The sequence below is a fragment of the Eschscholzia californica genome, unplaced genomic scaffold, assembly GCF_041429995.1.
Source record: "Eschscholzia californica isolate CP2 unplaced genomic scaffold, dmEscCali1.0.p SCAF_3, whole genome shotgun sequence".
In the NCBI taxonomy this organism is placed as follows: domain Eukaryota; kingdom Viridiplantae; phylum Streptophyta; class Magnoliopsida; order Ranunculales; family Papaveraceae; genus Eschscholzia; species Eschscholzia californica.
Window position 1 is genome coordinate 27566490 of NW_028238420.1, and position 19866 is coordinate 27586355.

Sequence of the window (19866 nt, forward strand, 5' to 3'; positions counted from 1 at the left end):
TATTGAGATAATTCACATGGTTTCTGTTCTTTAGGAAATGTATCTCCTGGGTATCTGATACCTTCTAGTGGTGAGTCTATGTTTGTTAATTATTATTGTTATTTGCTTGTTTGAGGTTGTGATCCACGTGAGGATCTACTATGAGCATCATCCCTTCTGACTTGTCATTTGTTTTTGGCTGTTGTTTGGTGAACTTGTTTGTAATTCTTGATAAGAGCCAATGTTTGTTGTGTATTGGTCTGAGATACCTGCACGAGGGTTTGATGATTGTGTCTTTGGACATAATGTGTTTGTCGACGTACAGGTCAAATTTGGTGCAATAAAGGTTTACCTTAGTTAAAGGCGTGATATTTTATATTTGCTGGAAAAAGAAGAAAGATCGTTGTATTATCAAGATTAGTATTGGATTAAAATATGAGAACCTGAAAGGCTAATAATTAATCAAATGACATAAATTATTAGTTTTGAGAGGGATTGGGTCAATCTGATATATTATGTTAGTATTCACCGCTGAATTTCAGATGATGCCAATAATAAATATGAATGCAATGCTTCCTTGATTGGAGATTGAGTTTGCCTACCCGAGACTTAGGTTTGTATAAATATACTGCAGTTGGGTTTTAACCCAACTATTTTGTTTTTCAGGGTTTGATTGTGCACTCATGGTAGGAGTTGCTCATGGAACCAGTTTGAAGGTCTCCAATCTTCAATTTCAAGGCAGTTAGCTTGAGATTTGGGATTTGGGGCGCTAGAAAATGGTATCAAAGCTCTAGGTTTAGTGGTCCTAGGATTGTATAGTGGGTTTGATTGTCGCCGTTAGACACGTCATTGTTAGGAACACTTTGATTAGTGTCTTGCACAACTGGTTGAATCTTGAATATGTGTCCTATAATTATTTTCTTGTGAAAATTTCAAAGAAGTTTGTCTTTGTATTTTCTGAATCTAAATTGGGAATGCAAATTTCTCTATGAAGGATAATGCCTATTGATGCGATGTACTTTTATTTGTGATGCGTGTGAGCAAATGTCTTATTTGACCATGATGTCAAACCTAAGGTATGTGATTGTAGCAATACATATATTTATGATATACATGAGGGTAGTGAAACTCCCTACTTTTATGTGGTTTTGAGTTGTTTGAATGTATGTTGTGTGCTGGTGTATCAGTTAATTATGAATCAACTTAAAAATTTGATTCGATGAGAAATTATTAACTCGATTTGGTGGTTGGCTCGACGTCGAAGTCGATGCAAACACAGGTTTGTTAGCATGAAATTAGACTACCTGGTGGACCACAATGATTAACAACTAGTGGTTGGCTCGACGAGAAAGTCGATGCAAACACGGTTTAACTAATACATAGTTAGGCTACCCAGTGGACTACAAAATTGGTTGTTATAAAATGATGATAAATCAGAACTTAGAATGGTTGGCTCGACATGTGGATCGATGCAAACACAGGTTTGTTAATGTGATATAGGACAACCTAGTGGACCATGATTCTGAGTTCTGACAATGGATTGAACTGAAAATGGTTGGCTTGACATGTGGGTTGTCGTGACACTGGACAACCTCGTGGATCATGTTCTCGAGTTCTACTAATGGTTTGAACTATGATTGGTTGGCTCGAAACGTGGATCGATGCAAACACAGGTGTGTTGATGTGATATTAGACAACCTAGTGGACCGTGATCTTGAGTTCTACTAATTGATTGAAATAAGACTAGTTGGCTCGACACGTAGATCGATGCAAACACATGTGTGTTGATGTGATATTAAACAACCTAGTGGATCATAATCTTGAGTTCTAGTATGGATGAAGATATTCCATTGTGATTCAGTGGTTGGCTCGGCATGGTGATCGATGCAAACATAAGTTAATTCTTGTAGACCACATACTTCTAGTTAGAGAAGTAATTTACCAATCAGAAGTTGGTGCGCGTCTTGCTCATATGTGAAGTGCTCGTGTTGTACGGATTCCCTTTTTGGAATGTCCCTTGTCTATTGAGAGGTTTAAGTCGATGCAAACACGAGAGCCAAATCAGACCGACTAATGAACTTAGGAAGTTGGTTTTGACAAAGATATTCTATTGCGATTTGGTGGTTGGCTCGACATGGTGATCAATGCAAACACAAGTTCATTCTTGTGGACCACATACTTCTAGTTTGAGATGTTATTTACCAACAAGAGGTTGGCTCGCCTCCTGCTCGTGTTGCACTGTGTTTGTGTTGCACGGATTCTCCTTTTGGGAGATATCCCTTGTCTATTGAGAGGTTTAAGTCGATGCAAACACGAGGGTCAAATCAGACCGACTAGTAGACTTCGAAATTCGTTATAACTCATCGAAAGGGAAATCGAAATGTATGGATCTCTAGAATACCATAATGGATGTGTTAGGAGACGTTATTTTGGAAGCATTAATGCCATATGAGTTTGTTATTGTGACCAAGATATTGTACATCGTTTGTGACTCGCTCGTGTTGAGTATGATCGTGTGTGACTTATGATTTATTTAGTGAGCTTGTGAATATTGTTGGCTTAAAACTCCGGGGAGTGCCTTATGTTATGTTTTGTTTCTTGTCCTTGTAGTATTTGCTAGTTGATTACACTTGACTGCCCATTGTTTGGATTTGTGGTATGTTTGATTTCGAGGACGAAATCCTCTTTTAGGGTGGAAGATTGTAACACCCTTATTTATATATATATATATATATATATATATCAAATTGGACAGTAATAAAAAAACTCTAGGTCAGTTTTGTTTGGATGAAATAGTTGTGGGTGTAAAAACCCAAATCCTCTTCACTTCTAAAGAAAATCCTATAGAAAAGAGAGATGGTGCAGTCACTCCTTAGTAAATGAAGGAGGAATAAAGAAGAAAAGAGGTAAAGATAGAGTTCTTTAGAGAGAGAACAAGACATGATTGTGGTCTTGAATTTATTCCATGATAGGTTTAGTATAGTTAATCACATTAAAGAACGATTAAATGGTTTAGACATTAGTTTTATCTAGAATTCCATATAACATCTATAGAGGATAGTATTTCGGTCCAGATTAAACTTGAATCTGGTATTGATAGATGATGAATCTCGGTGTGATTCTTATATGGTTGGAAAGGTTTGTTCGTCTACTTTCTATAAGTTTAAACGGTTCATTAATCGAAGTTCCAAGAGAAGTGTTACAATAGTTTTCGTACAAGGTGTCAGAACAGTCTCTACTGTATGTCGGTTTATATTAAAATTGAATATGTTATTTATATATGATGAATCTTGGCGTGATTCTTATATGGTTGGAAAGGTCTATTCGTTTAATTTCTAGTAGTTCAAACGGTTCATTAATTCGAGTTTCGAGTACGGAGTTATGATTGTTCTCGTGTGTCAGAATAGTCTCTACTGTATCTTGGTCTAGTTTAAAATTGAGTCTGGTATTGATAGGTGACTTGTTTGCTTGTGTATTTTATATTTCTGGAAAGGTATTTTTATCTACTTTCCGATGCTTCAAACTATGCGTAAATTGGACTTCCGAGTGAGGAGTTATGATAGTTTTTGTGTAAGGTGTCAAGACAGTCTCCAATGGACGAATTTATTGAGATAATTCACATGGTTTCTGTTCTTTAGGGAATGTATCTCCTAGGTAGATACCTTCTAGTGGTGAGTCTATGTTTGTTAAATATTATTGTTATTTACTTGTTTGAGGTTGTGATCCACGTGAGGATCTACTATGAGCATCATCCCTTCTGACTTTTCATGTGTTGTTGGCTTGAATTATTTGGTGAACTTGTTTGTAATTCTTGATAAGAGCCAATGTTTGTTGTGTATTCGTCTGAGATACCTGAACGTGGGTTTGATGATTGTGTCTTTTGACATAATGTGTTTGTCGACGTACAGGTCAAGTTTGTTGCTATAAAGGTTTACCTTAGTTAAAGACATGATATTTTATATCTGCTGAAAAAAGAGGAAAGATCGTTGTATTATCAGGATTAGTATTGGATTAAAATACGAGAACTTGAAAAGATAATAATTAATCAAAGGACATAAATTATTAGTTTCGAGAGGGATTGGGTAAATCTGATATATTATGTTAGTATTCACCGCTGAATTTCAGATAATGACAATAATAAATATGAATGCAATGCTTCCTTGATTGGGGACTCAGTTTGCCTACCCGAGACTTAGGTTTGTAGATATCTACTGCAGTTGGGTTTTAACCCAGCTGTTTTATTTTTCAGGGTTTGATTGTGCACTCATGGTAGGGGTTGCTTATGGATTCAGTTTGAAGGTCTCCAATCTTCGATTTCAAGACGGTTAGCTTAAGATTTAGGATTTGGGGCGCTACATGGATTGACAAAGTTGACGGTGATATTATGCTGTGTTTCGGCATTTACCATTCTTTATGGAGAACCGATAGCATTTTGGATGCATTCGATCTGGAATTGCTCTGGGCATCATCTACCAATAACTTCTTCTACCAACATGTAATCAAAATATATTGATCTTCTCTTACTAAACTCTAGATCTACTTTTCTCTTTAGGATTAGGGATTTTGAATGTTAGGATACTCTGTTCTTGGGATATTATCAAACTGACCATTAAACAATGCAATTGCAGTTATTGATTATTATATATAAGGTGATTACTTAATTACTTTAACATCCCTATTTTGATTTATTTGTGGTTTATTGTTTTCTGATTCATGGGTGTTCTAATGTTAATAGAGACCGAGGGAGGAGAAGATGGTCGAGATGAGAAGAAGAAGATGAGAGATAGAGAGATGGGAATAAGAATAAAATGGTGGTGGTGGCTGGAAATAATGGTGGTGGTGGTGGTCGCAATTTCGGTATGGAAGTGAGGTGAAGATGAGGATGGAGACTAAGGGCTAAAAGACAATCACATTTGTTTTTAGACTAAAAAATAAATATGTCTCCTAAGTCAATATTAATTGACTAAGTCTTTATGTCCCGAAGATTTTTCTTAATTCCCCAAAAGACGCGACCTATTTTTTCTATATAAAGGGGTATACGTTGTCATTCCCGGATATCATCTTTCATCTCTTATCATTCCCGGATATCATCTTTCATCTCTTATTAACTATGGGATGTATGAATTATGATAGAGAAGTATATGTTTGTTTGGACCCCTATGATGTGGCATAGGATTTTAGTGACACCCATAAAAGTCTCAAAATGAATTTTTTTTTTTGTTGAAACTGCATGAAAGAAACTAAGTACAGACCCGAGTAGAAGGAAAAACATTCCAAATACAACTACTATTATCTATACGCGCCCATTTTATTAGCTTGTCTGCTTGATTGTTGTTGCTTCTCTGAGTATAGGTGTAGGTAATCTTCTGAAAATAGTCCCAAAATGAATTAGTTGTGATCAAACAAACTAACAAAGATCTATATAGCATGACCTTGAGCCTATAAATACTTTGCAAGAGCGCCTCCTGTGCCTGTTAGTTGCGAGTCATAGATAAATTAATTCTTCTTTGTTTTCCCTTCTTCGATTAAATTCTAGAGTTCTAATGATTTTTATTGAAAAATGTTTTATCCAATCCCTTCTCTTACACATCCTATAAATTGATTGAAATGAAATGTTAGAGAAAACTTAATGCATAACCATGGAGTCCCTCTTCACCATCCTTTTCTTCCTCTATTTGCACCACTTGTATTAGATTCGACTCAAGTTTTTTTCTCTATTTGTTTTTTTATCTTCAACTCGACAGACATGACGATTACGACTTTGCGACGAAGATGATCAATTAAAATTTTCAATTTGAACGAAGATATTAAGAAGTTCAGTTGGTAGTTGGTGATTGCTATCTATCATTCAATTTAGGTTAGTTGGTATATAGGGTTTGATGGCAGTTGCTAAACATCAAGTTCTCCAGATTTAAACCTATAATGGGAGTAGCCTCTGGTACATACTCTCTGAGAGAGCCTATTCTTTATTGAGTCATGACTGCTTACCTATTTCGTGACTAATTTACTTATATATAAATATAGACGAAATAAAAACATAATACTTTGAAATACAACTTTTCTTTATTCTAAACATCAAGTAAGCTAGCCACAAAATAATCAACTTTTCTTTATTAAATCAAATACTTTATAACTATTTGGACCTCCTAATCCTAATCTGATCGAAAAAATGTACCTATATTGACAGAGCTCCCCATTCCTGAAAATGAAGCTCTACTTACAAAAGCTCTACTTACAAATGTACTTGAAGCGAATTTGAATCAACCTTCAAATGAGTTAGACATTACGAGAGAGATAACCAACATTCTAAATTTTGAGTGAGTTAATGACGACAATCACTATCTTAATCATCTAAAATTTGTGGTTTCGAAGCTGAATATGGTAGTGAAGCTGAATATGGTAGTGAAGAATGTCCAGGCTGAAACTTTTTATCCTCTTAAATTAGAGTATGTTTAGTGGAATAACAAGACATAGCTTCATAATTACATTTGGTTTAATGAGACATTGAACTGGAACTGAACGAATCGTTAGTAATGGTATTTATCCGAAAGCTTCAGAAGGTGCAAATTAGTTGTTGTTCAGCTGGCAATGTCATATTGTTTATTCTAAAAACACGTTTCCCTAAAAATACAAGTAAATCTCTTTCATTGAAATGATTTTACAGGGAGAAATCTAAACCTAATAGCAAAACCCGAGAATCCAAGCAAAAAGAATTAAGAGTCACCATCATCTACAACTACAGACACTAAGGATTTCACAGGATAACTAGAATTCCTGTAGTAACTGAAGAAAATGAACTCAAAGAAAAATTAGAATCAAACCATATCCAAAACATATCATTTTTATCACTACAAACCCCAATCTCTTACTTCCCCAGTTTTCTGGGGAAAACCGATTTTTACCCATATTATATACATGTAAGTGAATTCACCTACCTCACGGTGCAGTGGTTGGACGCGTACTTTGCAACTCGGAGGTCTCGGGTTTCATCCCATGAAAGTGAAAATCCATAATTTATTGATTTTCATAAATAAAATTGAAGTAGATTAGATATATTTTAGGCTCCCGTAGGACAACCTTTAAGAATTTGATAGATGGCCCTTACGGGCTTAGAACATCTTAAATCAAGTTTTTATAGTGTTTATTTAATTCATGAATGTGGATGTGTGTTATCTATTTTAACTAATGCCTTGTAATAGTTATTGAGTCTATGTCAAGAAAAAAAAAAGTGCAAGGAAAGCATTAAAAACGCTCCCCACAAGTGTTAATGCATCCCCAAGGCAAAGTTTAGAGAGAGGGCATGGAGGGAAAGAGGTACCTATAACACTTTTTGGGGGCCTTGACTGACCATATGGCTGGGATTTGTGCTTTTGTGCATGTGTTGGGCAGTTACAAATATACCGTTTAGTGCAAGTCTTACGTTTCTCCTAGAAAAGGAATAATAAGCTATAGTTTGTCTCATGCACGGGCGGACCCACGTTGGGGCCTATGGGGTCACGTGCACCCACGACCCGAAGCTGAAAGTGATTGTAACTCCAAAATTTCGAACTCATTTTCTTAAAATAAAGGTAATTACGCAACATTATCAGCAAAAAGGACTTGGTCTGGTGGTAGTATCTTTAGTTTCACGCGTGTTAGGTCATGGCTTCGAGCCCCTCCGTCTTCTTTTCCTACGTTTTTCCTAAGTAATTTGCTCCCCGTTAAAGTATTCATGGCGCCCATCTAAAGGCAGATTGCCTTTAGAAGGTAGAAATGGAGCGCCAATAACACTTCGTGCCGGCTAAAATTACCTATTTGTTTTTGCCTCTATTGTTTTGATTATCACTTTGACACCTCAATTTTTCTTTGTAATTCCTATTTTCTGATCAAATTTTCCTTCGTTCTTATTCTTTGCAAATTCAAGTTTGCTCATTTATTCTTAGTACAATTATCTGTATTTCCATAGTTCCAATTAGTCCCCTTCAACCTTCATTTTTGTGTTTATTTTCTTGTAATATTCTTTTTGAATTCATTCTTATCTCTCTCTTCCTTCTTCCTTAATCTTTACACAATTATTCAAATCTCGCGGCTTAATTAATTAAGAGTGTTGTTATTACATACATGGAGTTTTTGTTTGAACAAAACGTATTATTTTTTAATAATTTATTTATTACTATTTTCGCTAAAAGTTTTTAGTGATGTTCGATAATTCGTCATTGTTGATGATATTTTTTTTACTGTTTGATATAATCAAATGTGGCCCCAAAAAGAAAATTTTCTGGGTCCGCCACTGGTCTCATGATTTTTCCATTATAACTTTAAGTTTTAGATATCATAAGTGTCATGACCATTTTTCCATTATAACTTTAAGTTTTAGATATCATAAGTGTATTATTATTCATAGCAATATAATCGTTTTTACAAGTCATATGGACTAGTTAGGTTTAGACTAAAAATGCAGTAGAAAGGGATTAAGAAACATGAAAAAATCAAGAAACACCACCACCTACATTATTCTGATATCAGAGAAAGAATCTTATCGACATTAATCGACCACTTATGGAAATACTTATGAAACTCCCTTTTCCTGTCAAAATTCCAGCAAAAGACCATAATGAAAAAAATGTTCCATATGTTACTAGCCTTTCTTGAGCTACGATAGTTCCATTCAAACTGCACAAAAAAAATGAGAAGTTCACCTACTCTAGAGTAATGAGTAATGACCGAATCCGCTAAATGCTCTCTAATCACTACCTTAAAGTGTTTTTTGAACAAGAGTAATCGATACTAAAATTTAGTCAACGATGTACCAAAACACGAGACGAGAGCTATCTGTCGGTACATAGATAAAGGATCAAGATTTATCATGACATAACGGACGGCTAGATTTATCTTTGGTTTGTCTTTGAGTTTGTCCCAGTCAACACTCTTCATTTTGTTTTATATATATTGTACGGAAAGTAATGCGTGGGCTTGTAAAAGTGACAAGGGAAGTTCACCACCTCACGGTGTAGTGGTTGGACGCCTACTCTGCAACACGAAGGTCTCGGGTTTAATTTAATGAAAGTGAAAATCTCTGATTTATTGAACTGGAGTATAAATAAAATAAAAGTAGATTAATGGACTTTAGGCCCCCTGTAGGACGGCCTTTAAGGATTGATAGACAGCCCGACCCTTAAGGGCTTAGAACATCTTAAATCAAGTTGTTATAGTGTTCATTTAATTCATGAATCTCGATGTATCTTTGTATTATTTATTTATGATGTAACAATGTCTTGTAATAACTACATAGTAGTCTATGTCAAGAAAAAAGTCCAAGTACTAAAAACGCTCTCCACAAGTGTTAAAGATGCTTCCCCAAGGCAAAGTTTAGAGAGGGGGCATGGAGGGAAAGAGGCGCCTATAACACTTTTTGGGGGCCTTGAAACTTCCCAACTGACCGTATGGCTGGGTTGTGTGCTTTTGTGCATGTGTTGGGCAGTTACAAATCTTTGTTGGGCCAGAAAACTTCTTAAGGAGTAGTATAGGTCCCCATTGTTCTAAAGGCGCCTCTTTGATATGAACATCCACAGCAAATTTGACTGTAGACAAACGCCTATAGCAGTTATGGGATCGCCTATAAAATCTTTGCAAGAGGAAAATACTAAACAAATGGAAGAATGAAAATTCTATACACACTCCCCAGTTGGCTATCCCCAAAGAAGGAAATAGCTATGATTTGGTCCTTTTAAGCCAAGAACAAGAAAGACAACACCCCTAACAACAAATGAAGAAAAGGAAGCAGAAAAAAGTAGACCTAAAAATGGATGAGATTTGCAAAGTGAGGGTCTTAAGGAGAGGAGAAAAGATATAAAGAAATTATAGAGAAACGCTTAGAAGAGATTTTGTACAAAAAGAAACAAAAGATTGCCTTATCAAAAAAGAAACAAAACATTGCCTTATCATTTGGGTTTTGAGATAGAAGAAGAAAAACCTTTTAGCCCGATATTATAATGAAGAACGATAAAATTTATTTTATAATCTAAGAAATCAGTTTCAGACTGTGCTTATATAAGGTCTCGACTAAAGCTACACATGATCGCAATAAGATATATCAATTTCTCGATATCAACCATTTTAGGACCACTTGAGTTTGGACTAAATCTAGATGGAATACTGTAAGGGTTATTTCCCAAATGGCCCAACTTTGTGACCAGCTTCCTGCCTAGCCCCCTACTTTATCAATAATTTCCGTATGGCCTCCTTTTTCAGTTACCGTTAACTTTTCGTTACTCTCTCTCTTCCATCTCACCACCTCTCTGACACATCATTGACTACGCCACATCATCATCTTCCCCGGTTCTGTTCATCACGAACAGATCTCTGTTCGTGATGAATCCTCTCTCTCTAGATCTGTTCTAGAGAGAGAGGAAAGAAATTTTTTTTTTTTAGAGAGGGAGAGAAGAATATTTTTTTTTTAATGTTTGAAGGTCGCCGGCCGGAAATTTGACCATCGGCGACCACTGCGGGGAAAGATGATGATGTGGCGTGAAGCAGAAAGAGGTGGTGAGATGGAAAAGAGAGAGTAACGAAAAATTAACGATAACTGAAAAAGGAGTTCATAGTAGAATTATTGATAAAGTAGGGAGCTAGGTAGGAAGCTAGCCACAAAGTTGTGAGTCATTTGAGAAATAACTCATACTGTAATAAATGAAATGCTTGTGGGCCGCATAATAATTAATATGACAGGACAATAATAGTTAGTGTTGTAATCAAGATCTTATAAATATTCATCCAACTTAGATATAAGGGTAGGACCTTTTTTTTCTGATGAGATATAAGAGTAGGACTTAGATTAATTCATTTCAAACCTACAAAACTAGAGAAAAGAACTCTACTAAATTTCCTACTCTATGTCTCTATTCATAGTCATTATATTAATAGCTTAAAGTCGGATTACAGTACAAATGAGAAATGCAATGCGGGAATATTAGACCAAATTTTCTCTCCCACTTGAGTTCTTGCCCGTTTGGCTGACTTGTTCAGTCGGTTTGTTTTGTTCTCTATTTATGTGCGAAAAGGTGATTCCATGAAATCGATGAAGTAAATCTTTATTATTCTGGATGTGCGCATGGGATTGCCATTGAGTAAGCTATTTTTTGCTTTTGAGATGGCGAATGAGTTTTTGATTGTCACTTTCAATACATATGAATGACTTATGGTTTTGCAGTGTCTGTCAGGGACGGTCCTACATAGAGGCACGTGGGGGCATGTGCCCCTACGAACCCGGAGTTACGCCTACTCTCATCTAGAGCGCACAAAGTTAAAGTGTTCGTGATGATGTATTGTTGTCAAATATAGTCAAACACATGAATCTGACACAAACTAGAGCTTGGCCACATGGTTGAAGGGTGGTATGCTAGACTTGCTTGACTGGGGTTTGAAACCCTACACCAGTCAATTTTACTTCATTTTATTTTTCTAAGTACTTCGCTTTAGTTTTTGCCCTTAATTTTTCGGCTTATACTTTTTTAATCAACATTCCATCTTGTGAGTTATTTCTTTGTCTCCATATATTTTTATGTCCTATTTTTGTTTTTGACTTTCTTAATGCATCTTTTATCTCTAACTCTTATCTCTCCTTAACTTGTTTAACTAACATACATTACGAGAATTCTGTTTTAGATAAAAAGACTCTCATCTTTTTATACATAAATTTTTTTATGTAATTTAATAGCATGACTAATTATTTATATATTGAGATTATTATTAAAATAATTCACATGTTAGTCCCATGCACTTTGTTGAGAATGTCCACATAACATATAAGGGTTAATAATTTGAACACCACATAAATTTTGGACAATTTACTTATAACTCAATAATTTACGTAATCTCGACAAAGGTTGGTAATGTAATCTGGCAACCAACCATCGACCATGATATTTTTTTTTTTCACCATTTATTATAACTAAAGTGTGCTCCCATAACTAAAAATTTCAAGGTCCGCCACTGGTGTCCATTGGAATTCCATCCGGAGAGCAATGACTTCGCTTTCCGCACTACTTCAAGCCCTAGTAGAAGTTGTTTTTGATGCAACCATATAAGTCCAGTAATCATGACATATAACCTTTTACGTTTATCCCAATAGTATCATTAACGGAGGTAAAAGAAGCATGCATGAGTGTCAATTGTATTATAGGGGTAGTGGGAGGGATCCACTTCTTAGACTTAGATTTGGTGTTAGATTTCATTAGAATAACAGCAAAGGTGGGAAATATAGGAAGCATCAATATAAATTTTAATATAGGTGTGAGCAGGAGAGATCTATTCATAGTCTTCTAGATGGATCCGTGTTTCTCCTAATTTTTTTTTTAAATGTGAGACTTTAGAAAGTGTGGAATACTGTACCTTCTTTTATTTCTGCTTTACTATAGTTATTTTGTTTGTATTTTGGATGTTTTTTGTTTCGTTAATGTAATGTTTCTCTCATCAAAAAAAAACTTGGAGTTATACACAGAGGATGTCAGTGTATATGAGTGATTGAAGGAGGTGATGTAAACAAAGTGTAGTAAAAGAAGACAATAGAACTAATGAAGTGCCTATAGCATGAAGTAGCTAAGTAGGCAGTTAACAAAGTTAGTTAGAGAAAAGTTTGTTGTTAATTACAAACTTTTCTAACTAACCATTTTCTCTCACTAGATTAACAACTGGTTAGTCTATAAATAGGGCAAGCTTGTGTAATGGAACTCAGATGAATGGAATTGAGTTTTAACTCTATAATTCTCTCAATCTCTGCTATTTTGATATATCTCTGCTATTTTGACATGGTATCAGAGCTTGGAGAAAACCTAATTCTTCATCTCTCTCTGCTCTTGTCACTGAAGTGATTGTATCCTCAGATCTGGTTTTCGATCTTCAATCTATTGGTTCTGAACTTGCTTTTTTTTTCCGAAATCAAGTAAGTAAACTTTCTCTCTCAATCTTTTACTATCAATAATGGATTCATCTACATCTTCATCACCTAGTTTCAGTTCAAACACAAACATCTCAATTTCAAATATCTCCAGTTTTATTTCTGAGAAATTAGATGGTGCCAATTATTTACTTTGGAAGGATCAACTAGAATCCATACTTTTGAGCACAGATCTCTTAGGTTATGTCGATGGTTCGATTCAAGCCCCAAATAAGTTCATAGATGAGGCAAATCCAGAGGTTTTGAATCCTTTATACATCACCTGGAGAAAGGCAGACAGTTTTGTAAAATCCTGCTTGAAATCTACTTTCACAAGATCAATATCTTCAGATGTTCTAGGGTTAACTACAGCCAGGGAGATCTGGAAGTTCCTAGAGATGATGTACATTGAGGAATACGAAGCTAAGATCTCTACACTAAGAGATCAACTTCAAAACACAAAGAAAGGAGAATCATCAGTGAGTGAGTATTTGAGAAAGATTAAAACACTAGCAGATGCTCTAATGGCTGTTAATGATAAAATTTCTGAAAAAGAGCTGTGCAGAATAGCTTTAAAAGGTTTAGGTAAGGAGTATAGGCAGTTTGTGATTGCTACTCATCAAAGAGATTCGAGGATGACTTTTCCTGAACTAAGAACTCGACTCATACATCATGAACAATGGCTGAAAGCTCAAGATATAGAAGATACAATTGATTCAGCTTATTATGTTAAAAGAACTCCTTCAAGACAACAATATCAACAATACAACTTCAATCAAATGAATCCAAAAACATCAAAAACCTTTCAACCAAATCAACAGAGAAATTTCTCACATCATGAACAACACAGTTCAAATAGACAGCATTATAATAACCAAAGTGGTCAACATAGCCAAAATAGCAGACCAATACAGACCGGAGAGAAACCAATTGACTTCGATTTCACAAGTATTCCTTGTGGTATATGCAGAAAATGGGGGCATTCAGCTTCCAAATGTCGATTTAGATATGCACCAGATGAATCAAATAGATCTTATAACAGCAATAGCAATATAAACAACAACACTACAAATTTCAACTCAAATAGAAGAGACAGCAATCAAACTAAACCAAATTTTGCAGGTCTACACCTATATGAAGAAGGTGAGACCTCAAACATAAACAAGGATGAAAAAATTAATGATGAAGAAGCTTATGATGCTCAGTTTGGCTATTTTCAAGAAGAGTCTGAGAATGAAGAGGCACACATGGTTACTGAAATGACTACAAAGCCAGCTCCTAAAGTTTGGCTGGCAGACACCGGAGCAACAAGCCATATGACAAATGATCAATCTTCGATACAAAATAAAAGGTCTCACATTGGTGCCGATTCAGTAATGGTTGGGAGTGGAAATTGTATCCCCATTTCAGGCTCAGGTGATACTAAACTTATAACTCCTCTTCATAACTTTGATCTTAAGAATGTGCTTATTGTTCCCAATATCAAAAGAAATCTGTTATCTATCTCTAAGTTCACTAGAGATAATCAATGCTTGGTTCAGTTTTCACCATGGGGTTACAAAATCTTAGATATTTGGTCTGATCAAGTTTTAAATGAAGGTCCGGTTATTAATGACTTATATCCTATCAAGTTTGAAGTTGATATCTCTCATGAGGCCTATATGACTCAAGTTACTGCATCTTCAGCTACATGGCATAATAGATTGGGACATACCTCTGATTCTGTTTTGCACATACTCACTAGGAATAAGTCTATTCCTTTGGAGTTCAAACCACAAAGAGGTCTTTGTCATTATTGTCACTTGGCCAAGAGTAAGTGCCTCCCATTTTCTAATTCAGAAAGTTTTACAGAAGCTCCATTATATCTTATTCACTCAGATATTTGGGGTCCAGCTCCCACTTCAACCAAGAATGGTGAAAGGTACTACATTTTGTTTCTTGACGATTATAGTAGATACCTTTGGATATATCCATTAAAGCGTAAATCAGACAGCTTACAATGTTTTAAACATTTCAAAGCTACCTCTGAAAACTTATTCTCTACCACCATCAAATATTTTCAAAGTGATGGTGCTTTAGAGTTGGCAAAAGGGGATTTTAAATCTTTTCTAGATCAGATTGTATTCTTTTCAGAAGCTCTTGCCCTTATACACCACAACAGAATGGTAGGGCTGAAAGAAGAAATAGGCAGATCACTGAAGTTGGGAATACATTGCTATTTCAATCTCATATACCTAAATCCTATTGGTTTGAGGCCTATTCCACTGCTGTTTTCATCATCAATAGGTTGCCTACAAAACTTCTTAAATGCAAATCACCCTATGAGCAACTTTTTTGCAAGGAGCCAGATTACTCTTTCTTGAAGGTGTTTAGATGTCTATGTTATCCTCATCTAGCACACACAAGACCTGACAAACTCAGTCCTAAGTCTTCTATGTGTGTCTTCTTGGGCTATAGTTCTAACCATAAAGGTTATAAGTGCCTTAACATGGAGAATGAGAAGATATATATCTCTAGAAGTGTTATATTTGATGAAGATGTTTTCCCATATTCATCTTCTTCTATCCCAAATGCAGCTGCTTCTTCTTCCCAAAATCTTGTGTTATCTCATTCCATTGATTTTGGTATATCTCCTCTTACTACAACTTGTACAGAATCAACACCACAAGCTATTTCATCTCCATTATTATCAAATATGTCTCCTATAGCATCTGTTGCTTCTCCTATAAGGCCAACACATCCAATGAGAACAAGATTGAAGGATGGTATTGTTAAACCAAAGAGGCTACCAGATCAATATGTAAATTACAGCAGCTATCATCCCCTACCAAGAGCTTTTCTGACACTATTACAGCATATCCCAGAACCTAGCACTTACAAACAAGCTGCAGTAGATCCTAAGTGGTGCAAGGCTATGCTTGAAGAATATCAAGCCTTGATTAAGAATAACACATGGTCCTTAGTTCCGAGTACATCTTCAATGAATATTTTGGGATGTAAATGGGTCTTCAAAGTGAAATATAAGGCTGATGGTTTTGTGGAAAGGTATAAAGCAAGGCTGGTAGCTAAGGGTTTCCATCAAAAGGATGGTCTAGACTACACTGAGACATTTAGTCCTGTGGTTAAGGCTACTACTATAAGAATTGTGTTGAAATTGGCAGTTTCCAACACTTGGGATATTTTACAACTTGATGTGTCTAATGCATTCCTTCATGGAATCTTAGAAAAGGAAGTTTTTATGTCACAACCACCTGGTTTTGTTGATGATACCTGCCCTTCATATGTGTGTAAACTCCACAAAAGCCTTTATGGTCTTAAACAAGCACCAAGGGCCTGGTTTAACAGGTTTGGGTCTTTTCTTCTCACTTTGGGTTTTCAGAAAAGTGCTACTGATCACTCCTTGTTTATCAAGTACACTGCTTCTTCCATTCAAGTTATATTACTCTATGTTGATGATATTGTTCTCACTGGTAGCAATTCACATGATTTAAAGGTTCTAATCTCTACTCTTAAGTCTGAATTTGCTATGAAAGAGTTGGGATCATTGCATTTCTTTCTTGGTATTGAGGTCTCCAAAAATGAATCTTCTGAGCTGCTATTAACTTAGAAAAAGTATGCTTTGGAATTACTTCGGAAGGCTGATATGTTGGAATGCAAACCAAGTAATACTCCAGTTTCAAGGGGCAATAGAATCTCGAAAATGGATGGTACTGTGCTATCTGATCCAGCTCCTTACAGATGTCTTGTTGGGAGTCTTCAGTACCTTACTATGACAAGACCAGACATATCTTTTGCTGTCAATTATGCAGCCCAATTCATGCAAACACCTAGGTCTTCTCATTTTCAACTAGTGAAGAAGATTCTAAGGTATGTAAAGGGAACAATTGAATCTGGTATCACCATTACCAAAGGAGATGTTTCTCAACTAGTGGGGTATTCCGACTCGGATTGGGCTGGGTGCCCTGATACTAGGAGATCCACCACTGGGTTTTGTGTTGTTCTTGGTCATTCACTTGTAGCTTGGGGGTCTAAGAAACAACCTACAGTGGCTAAGTCGTCCACCGAAGCAGAGTACAAGGCCCTATCACTTGCTGCTACCGAGTTACTTTGGATTTCTTACATTCTTCAGGAGCTGCATCATCCAATTTCTCCTCCAATGGTGATCTATTGTGATAATTTAGGTGCCAAGAACATTGCTGCTAATCCGATTTGCCATGCCCGAACGAAACACATAGAAGTGGACTATCATTTTGTGCGAGATCTGGTTACTTCAGGAAAGCTTCAAATCCGACACATTCCAACCTTGGAGCAGCCTGCTGATATCCTCACTAAAGGCCTTCCCAAGGCCCTTTTCATTCCATTACGAAGCAAGCTAATGACCCTCTCCCAAAGCTCTTCACTGGTTTCGGCTCCATTATCTTGAGGGGGCATGTCAGTGTATATGAGTGATTGAAGGAGGTGATGTAAACAAAGTGTAGTAAAAGAAGACAATAGAACTAATGAAGTGCCTATAGCATGAAGTAGCTAAGTAGGCAGTTAACAAAGTTAGTTAGAGAAAAGTTTGTTGTTAATTACAAACTTTTCTAACTAACCATTTTCTCTCACTAGATTAACAACTGGTTAGTCTATAAATAGGGCAAGCTTGTGTAATGGAACTCAGATGAATGGAATTGAGTTTTAACTCTATAATTCTCTCAATCTCTGCTATTTTGATATATCTCTGCTATTTTGACAGAGGAGTATACATGATAAAAAGATAACAACTTAATTTTGTACATAGACCACATTCTCATTTTAGAAAGTGTGATTTATTTAAAAACACAACAATCTTTTAGTAGCTATCACTTATAATTGTTTATCTAGGACTATCACCACTACTTAATTATTTATTTTGATCCTAAAAAAGCACATTCAAACTAGTAATTATTGTAGATATTTTGAATTTTGTAGAGATTACTTGTAAGAAAGAAATGCCCCAAGATCCTGGTCAAGGTCGAGATCCAATTAGGGTATTTTGTAATTTTAATGTTGTGGGGGCCATAAGATACCTTTCTTGTCCATTAATACAACCTCTTGAAAGCTACCAGATTCCGGCTCTTCCTCCACCCAATCAGTGCATTCCATGATATTCAAATGAGATTGTATTCCGTACCTCACATTATTGCCATGGTGGTGCTTACCGATTCATCACACTCATAGTCCTTCTATCCCAACTTGTTTGCCTTTTTACCGTATCTAATTTATTAAGGATTTTCATTTATTGATTTTTCTTTTTCTCAAAAAAAATATCAAGCGAAATCATTTTTCATTCATAAGTGATACAATCACAATGTTACATGAATGATAATTCTTATTTCTTGAGAACTACATGAGATCAGTTACATACCTTAAATGTAAAGTACTTCATGAAGGGAGAGAAATTGACTAGACACAGACTCGATGAAATGACCTCAAAAGTCAAAAGATGAGAGGATCCTTAAAAACAATGAAGAACCGTTAATTTTATTGTACTAAATATATAGAATTAGTAAATACTCTATCTTCTCCATTGTAGGTTGTTTCTTATAAGTTCTTCAGATCTAAAAGTTTGCATTCATGGAGAAATCAGTTGTCAAACCCCATCCCCATTTAGATTCAAACCTACAAAACCCAATCCCTCACCCGATCTATGACTTCTCGCTGGATAAGTTGCCTAAATCATGTCCTAGACAGAAATAGTAAGCAGAAGAGACAAGATCAAGAAGAAACTTAGTCGAAATCCTCTTGAAGGTTAGGCAAACCATTTCCTCCAAACAAAAGATCAAGGCACAGAAGTCCACTTGAACCAAACTTGAAACAGAAAAAATCTTGATAATGAAGAAGTATGAAAGGATTGTTGAGAAAGATGACTCAGAACCATCAACGAGATGCATCATTCCACCGCCGATTGCTTCCAAAAATTGATTTTCCAAGAAGAGCAATCTAAATCTACTTTCTCTCTCTAGAAGTTAGAGAGAGAGAGAAGTTTCTCTAATAGTTCAAACTCGGTCAAGAAAAAAAATCACACCACCACATACTAATCCACTTCATTTATTGCTTCATTTATTGCTTGTTAACTAAGTGTATTTGTTTAAATTACCCATAGTTACTTTAAAATATTTAAGTAAATAAAAGTAGTGTAAAATCAATTGAATTTATTTAAAATAAGGGTAGATTGGAAAATGTCAATAGAATTAAGTGAACAAATATTTTGGGACTTCCTTTAAAACAATAACAACCAAACAAAATGGGACGGAGTGAGTATATTTTTTTTCGAAAGTGACGGTTATGGAAATTGCAATGCCATTGACGCATTGTCAACACTTGGTTGCTTAAATAGTTGATAGGGTTGTCATATAGTCTAAAGTTTTAGAGATTCTATTTTTGATATACATAAAAGGTAAAATCCATAATTATTGAATTTGAGTTATTAAAGGTATAACAAATAATAAGTATGTTGGACTTTAGACATCTTAAGTATGTTATTAGACTTTAGGCCTCTTTCATTAGTAGTTTAACTTTGGTTATCGTGCTTATCACATCTTGATGATGTATCAATGTCACGTAATGACTAACATAGATCGTATCTCCATATTCAAAAAAAAATACGTCACTGACACATCAAAGCTATTCATTAGGCACAACCTTTATTTTTTTTAATAATCGTGATAAATATAGTAAATGAATCTGATACAAATATTCATTCACATTTAATAAGACAAATGTTAAAAGAAACGGTATAATTGCTCAACAAAACTATTCACTATACACAACTTTTATTTTTATTTTTTTGACAAATGCTAAACGAAGTTGTATGATTCTTCAACAATGCTATTCACTAGACACAACTTTGCATTCGAAAAATCAAACACATAGATGGTTAAATGATTAATAGATGTTCAACTCATTTTAAATGTCATCTCAATGATACCAACACGTATCAATTAACGAGTTCA

At 35.4% G+C, this 19866-nt stretch overlaps 1 pseudogene; it reads left to right on the forward strand.

Annotated features, from left to right (window-relative positions):
• Positions 1-16592: 16592 nt before the first annotated feature.
• LOC147549309 (secreted RxLR effector protein 161 pseudogene) lies at positions 16593-17315 on the forward strand (annotated as a pseudogene).
• The last annotated feature ends 2551 nt before the right edge of the window (positions 17316-19866 follow it).